We start from the raw sequence: 7,205 nt of genomic DNA on the forward strand, positions 1-7,205 counted from the left end.
GCTAAACCACCTATGTTTGATGGAGAAAAGTTCGAATACTGGAAAGATAGAATCGAAAGTTTCTTTCTAGGACACTCGCCCTGTTGATGTAGATGGAGTGAAGATCCCAAGAGACAAGATGATTGAAGCTCAAAAGTAAATGTACAAAGATCATCATAGAGCAAGAACTGTCTTGCTGAGTGCGCTATTCCATATGAAGAATATGAGAAGATCACAAACCGTGATTCTTCCAAGGCGATCTTTGATTCCTTGAAGATGTCTCATGAAGGAAATGAAGAAGTCAAGGAGACAAAGGTGTTGTCCCTGATCAAAAAGTATAAAGCCTTCATGATGGAACCTGATGAAACAGTTGATGCTATGTTTTCCAGATTTCAGACGATCATTTCTGGAATCAAAATACTTGACAAAGGCTACACCAATGCTGACCATGTGAAGAGAATTCTCAGAGGCCTTCCTGAGAAGTGGATGCCTTTGATGACTTCCTTGAAGCTGTCTAAGGACATCAAAAAGATGAGCTTAGAAGAACTCATTGGTATCCTGAGAAGTCATGAGATAGATCGTGCTGATCATGTTGCTCAGAGGAAGCAAAAGTCCATAGCTCTGAAGGTGAAATCTGAGAAGACCAAGGCGCTTCTAGCTGAACAAGTGTCAGAAGGATCGTCTGAGGACTCTGATGAAGATGAGCTCTCACTTCTCTCAAAGAGAATCAATCACCTTTGGAAGCACAGGCAAAACAAATACAAAAGTTCATCCAGAACTAAAGGAAAGCAAGAGTCTTCATCTGGTCAACGCAAATCATCATCAAAAGAAGTTACATGCTTTGAATGCAAGGAGCCAGGACATTACAAGAGTGATTGTCCTAAGCTGAAGAAAGACATGAAGCCTAAGAAGTATGTCAAGGCGAAGAAAATTCTTATGGTAACTCTTGATGATTCAGACTCAGAAGGAGTGGACTCTGATGGCGAAGTCGTTGAATGACTCATGGCTATTGTCAAAGACAAAGAAGCAGAGTCAAAAGCTGAATCAGATCCAGCATCAGAGGCTGAGTCAGACCCTGAAGATGAAAGTGTTTATTCGCATCTTTCTCAGTGTCTGAACTAAAATCTGCCTTAGCTGAAATTATGAACAAACATGATTCACTTCTAACTAAGCATGAAAGACTGAAAAAGGATTTTCTTGATGCTTCTGATATATCTGCTAAACATGTGAAAACAATTTCTGAGTTAAAAGAAAACAATTTCTCTTTAGTTAATTCCAACTCTGTCCTCAAAATTCAAATTTCCAAGTTGGAAGAAGTTATTTTATCCAGTACTTCTGATGATAAAAATGAAACCAAACATGAAAATCTTTTCAGAGGTTCCTAGCTAAAAGCGTAGATAGAAGCTTAATGGCTTCAATGATCTATGACGTTAGCAGAAATGGAATGAATGGTATTGGCTATTCTAGACCCAGTAGAAATGAGCCCCCCATGCCTAAACCCAAATCTCTTTATGAACATTTTGTTCCCTCTGGCACAAGTATACCTGAACCTGTACCTTCTAAAATTGCTTTACCTATTAAGAAAGGATCATTCTCTATGTCAAGATATCATGCTCAAATTCCTTTGCATTATCCTGTTGAAAGACCCAAAGTTGTCAAAACTTCTGGGGTAACTAACAAGAAAGGACCCATAAAGTGGGTACCTAAGGAAAAGATCGTATATGTTGCAGATATCCTTGATAGCTCCACTGAGACTCCAATCATGGTATCTGGACAGTGGATGCTCGCGTCACATAACGGGAGAAAAGCTTATGTTCCAAGACCTGAAACTTAGACCTGGAGGTGAAGTTGGTTTTGGAGGCAATGAGAAGGGTAAGATTGTTGGTTCTGGAACCATAGGTGTCGGTAAGGGTCCATGCATTGATAATGTTTTATTAGTGGACGGTTTAATGCATAACTTGTTGTCAAATAAGTCAATTAGCTGACAAGGGTTATGACATTATTTTCAATCAAAAGTCTTGCATAGCTGTAAGTCAGATTGATGGCTCTGTTCTATTTAACAGCAAGAGGCGGAACGACATTTATAAGATCAAACTATCTGAGTTGGAAACTCAGAAAGTAAAGTGTCTTCTTTCTGTTAATGAAGAGCAGTGGGTATGGCATAAACGGTTAGGGCATGCTAGTATGAGAAAGATTTCTCAGCTAAGTAAGCTTGACCTTGTCAGGGGCTTACCCACTCTGAAGTTCTCTTCAGATGCTCTTTGTGAAGCATGTCAGAAAGGCAAATTTACAAAAGTTTCCTTCAAGGCAAAGAATGTTGTTTCCACCACAAGGCCGTTAGAACTTCTGCATATTGACCTATTTGGACCAGTGAAAACTGAGTCTATAGGTGGCATGAAATATGGGATGGTCATTGTTGACGACTACAGCCGCTGGACATGGGTAAAATTCTTAAGATGCAAGAATGAGTCGCATTCTGTGTTTGCTACCTTTGTCGCCCAAGTGCAGAATGAGAAATCCAGTAGGATTGTCTATGTGAGAAGTTATCATGGTGGAGAGTTTGAAAATGATGAGTTTGAGAAAATCCTTGATACCTATGGGATATCACATGATTTCTCTTGTCCCAGAACTCCTGAGCAGAATGGTGTTGTGAATAGTCTTTCTGCGATGCTTCATTGCCAACAGATGAAACTTCCATTCACATATCTTGGACTGCCAGTGGGCGGAAATCCAAGAAGATTGCTGTTTTGGGAGCCAGTATTGAACAAGCTCAGAAAGAGGCTATCGAGTTGGAAACAAAGACATTTGTCTTTTGGAGGTAGGCTATGTTTGTTGAAAGCTGTCCTGTCTTCCATCCCTTTATATTTTTTCTCTTTTTTTAAGATGCCAGTAGGTATATTATCTGAGTGTAAAAGGATTATGAGGAGGTTTCTCTGGGGAGGTGTAGAGGGTGGAGGTAAGATTTCTTGGGTGGAATGGTCTAGAATTTGTCGGCCAAAGGAAGTGGGTGGATTGGGAGTGAAGAATTTAAGGCTTTTTAATATAGCTTTGCTAGGGAAGTGGCGTTGGCGTCTAATGATGGAAAGAGATAGTCTTTGGTGTCGGATTATTCATGTTAAATATAATGGGGCTGTACATCAAAATGACTCTTATTGGTGGAAGGATTTGCACTCAGTGTGTTTTGGCTCTGAAGAGGGGAAGTGGTTTGACGACGCTGTTTGTAGACGGATAGAAGATGGAAAAGCAGTTTCTTTTTGGGAGGAAAATTGGGTGGGTGGAGGGGCCTTGAGGCAATTGTTCCTAAGGCTATTTATCCTATCTTCTTTGAAAGAAGCTAGCATCCATGATATGGGAGGTTGGGTGAATGGAAGATGGATTTGGAAGTTTGAGTGACATAGGGGATTATTGAGCAGGGAAGAGGTAAGAGTTGAGGAATTGAAAAGTAAAATTGGAAGTTTTTCTCCAAAGGAAGCTTTCAAGGATTCTTGGTGTTGGGTGAAAGAAGGTTCAGGGACTTATAGCGTTTGCTCTGCATATGAGATGTTGCAGGGTGATCTGGTTTTGGAGGAAAGGTTAGTGTTCAGGCGACTATGGAAAGCCAAAGCCCCTTCTGGATCGTTAGCATTGGCATGGAGAGTTATTATAGGAAAAGTGCAGACTAAAATTGATTTGGCCAGGAGAAATGCACTTCCTTTGAATGCTAGTTTGTCATGTGGGTTGTGTGCAGTTGAGGAGGAGAGCTGCAAGCATCTTTTCTTTACCTGTGGAGTGTCCTGGAAAGTATGGATGGAGATATGCTTCTGGTTAGGAGTGCAAACAGCTTTTTCATGTGAGGCAGAATCTCATTTCTTCTTTCATGAAAATTTGATTTCTTGCAAAATGAAGGACGGTAAGATCTTGAACTTAATCTGGATTGCTGTGGTGAATTCAATTTGGCAGACTAGGAATGGCTCGGTATTCAGTGGTGTGGGGGTTGAGGTTGCTAGAATAGTAGAGCTAGTGAAGTTCAAAGTTTGGCTTTGGTTGAGAACTAATGATAGGAACTTCATCTCTTCTTTTTATGAATGGGAAAATAATCCTAAGGAGTGTATTGCTATGCTGCATTAAATGATATCCTTTGCTGTGTTATTGCTGAGTTGCTTAGGGAGGCAGATTTGTTCTTCTATACTAAACGGCATAATCCTTCTTCTTTAAATTGCTTTGGTGGAGTTTTAGTTCATTTATTTATGAGATGATTTGGCTCGCTTGGCTTAAAATTGAGTGCTATTGCAACTGGTACGTGGAGGTGGAGCTTAAGTGGAGCACAATCGGTGGTTTTTGTTTTTATTTTCTGTGGAGACTTTTTGGTTTGATAATGTATTTTCTTTTCTTTCCTACTCCTTATTCTTTGTTTTGGGTTGAAGTACCCCTTGTACTTCTCTTCAATATAATTTTGGCTTATCAAAAAAAAAAAAAAAAAATGATGCAAGAAACAAATATGGCAAAGCACTTCTGGGCCGAGGCAGTAAACACAGCGTGTTACATTCATAACAGGATCTCCATAAGACCAATTCTGAATAAGACTCCTTATGAATTGTGGAAGAATATAAAGCCCAACATTTCCTACTTTCATCCTTTCGGTTGTGTGTGTTATATGCTAAATACTAAAGATAGATTGCATAAGTTTGATTCCAAGTCTGTGAAATGCTATTTGCTAGGATATTCTGAACGTTCTAAAGGTTTTAGAGTTTACAACATTGAATCTAAAACTATTGAAGAGTCTATACATGTTAGATTTGATGATAAGCTTGACTCTAACAAGTCAAAGCTAGCTGAAAAGTTTGCAGATATGAGCATAACCATTTCAGAAGAAGACAAAGATTTAGAGGATGCAAATCCAGAAGAAAATGCATCAGAAGAAGCTGTCACAACTTCTGAACCTTCACGTCAAAAGAAGAGCAGAGTAATAGCTTCTCATCCTGAAGAATTGATTCTGGGAGATAAAGATGAACCAGTCAGAACCAGATCCGCTTTCAAGCCCCCTGGAGAGTCTCTCTTAAGCTTAAAGATCTTAGTCTCTCTGATTGAGCCAACATCAATTGATCAAGCTCTTCAAGATAAAGATTGGGTTCTGGCTATGAAAGAAGAACTGAATCAATTCACCAAGAATGATGTTTGGAATCTTGTTAAGTCACCCAAGGACACACACATCATTGGAACCAAGTGGGTTTTCAGAAACAAACTCAACGAGAAGGGAGAAGTAGTCAGAAACAAAGTCAGGCTTGTTGCACAAGGCTACAGTCAACAAGAAGGCATTGACTACACTGAAACCTTTGCTTCAGTAGCAAGGTTAGAAGCTATAAGGTTGTTGATTTCATTCTCTGTGAATCACAACATTATTCTTCATCAAATGGATGTCAAGAGTGCATTCCTCAACGGTTATATTTCTGAAGAAGTGTATGTTCATCAACCCCCCGGGTTTGAAGATGCTCAGAATCCCAATCATGTCTTCAAGCTCAAAAAATCTCTCTATGGTCTAAAGCAAGCTCCAAGAGCATGGTATGAGAGATTGAGTACCTTCCTTCTAGAAAATGGATTCGTAAGGGGTAAAGTAGATACAACTCTCTTTTGCAAGTCCTACAAAGATGACATCTTGATTGTGCAAATTTATGTTGATGATATCATATTTGGATCTGCTAATACATCTCTTTGCAAAGAATTTTCTAAGATGATGCAGGCTGAATTTGAGATGAGTATGATGGGAGAACTTAAGTACTTTCTGGGTATTCAAGTTGATCAACAACCAGAAGCAACATACATCCATCAGAGCAAGTACACAAAGGAACTTCTGAAGAAGTTTAACATGATAGAGTGTACGCTAGCCAAGCTCCAATGCATCCTACATGCATTCTTGAAAAAGAAGATGTTAGTGCTAAAGTATGTCAGAAGCTCTATCGGGGTATGATAGACTCTCTACTATATCTAACTGCATCTAGGCCAGACATTCTTTTTAGTGTACATTTATGTGCTCGATTTCAAACAAATCCTAGAGAAACTCACTTAACTGCTTTTAAGAGAATTCTCATATATCTGAAAGGTACCACTAACCTTGGCTTGATGTACAAGAAGACATCAGAGTATAAGCTTTCAGGTTATTGTGATGCTGATTATGCTGGAGACAGAACAGAAAGAAAAAGTACTTCTAGAAATTGTCAATTTCTGGGAAGTAACTTAGTCTCATGGGCAAGCAAGAGGCAGTCAACTATTGCACTATCCACTGCAGAGGCAGAATACATTTCAGCAGCTATTTGCAGCACACAAATGCTCTGGATGAAACATCAGCTAGAAGATTATCAAATCCTTGAGCGCAATATTCCAATTTACTGCGATAATACTGCTGCTATTTCTCTAAGTAAGAATCTCATCTTACATTCAAGGGTCAAGCACATTGAGGTAAAGTATCACTTTATTAGAGATTATGTTCAGAAGGGTGTACTTCTTCTGAAGTTTGTTGATACTGACCATCAATCGGCAGAGATATCTTTACAAAGCCCTTAGCTGAGGATAGATTTAAACTTATACTGAAAAATCTGAATATGGACTTGTGTCCAGTATGAAGATGGATCAGAACCTCTGACTACGATGCTTCTACCCTTTATCAGAAGTTGTCTAGATCAGAAGATAACTTTATCAGAAGTTGTGTACCCATTGGTGCTCCTTCTGAGACAAGACAGCAAACGTGTGTCAGTTAATTCTGATACCTCGTTCCTTGTACCTCTTGGGAATTTATGTTGTAATGATTACATCTACTTTATTCTCCATCGCATGATATGTGTATAATACTTATCTTTATATCATTAATTTCTAGCTGTTGATCTTCTTTAGTTTTCTAACTCTCAACGGTTACTTTTAAAAACCCACTCACGCACAAATGTTCTCCACTTCACACATTTTCTCTCTTTCTCTCTCTGAAATTACAAAAGCTCAAAGTTTTTCTTCAAACTCTCTCTTCTCTCTCTTGTTAATCACCCTCTTCTACCCAAACCTTCATCCTCTATGGAAACATGCAAAGAAGGCCGACTCCGCAGATGGAAGGGTTTTTCCCAATTTGGTTGTGGGTCTAGCAACAGGACAAGCTGGTCCTACTCTTCGATCAAGATCCCATGAATCACCTCAAGCTTAGACTCAGGGTACCGGGGAAATTATTCCAATTGCTAAGAGAAGTTGTGCAGTTACATGCAATTTTT

The sequence above is a fragment of the Lotus japonicus genome, chromosome 4 (assembly GCF_012489685.1).
Source record: "Lotus japonicus ecotype B-129 chromosome 4, LjGifu_v1.2".
Taxonomy (NCBI): domain Eukaryota; kingdom Viridiplantae; phylum Streptophyta; class Magnoliopsida; order Fabales; family Fabaceae; genus Lotus; species Lotus japonicus.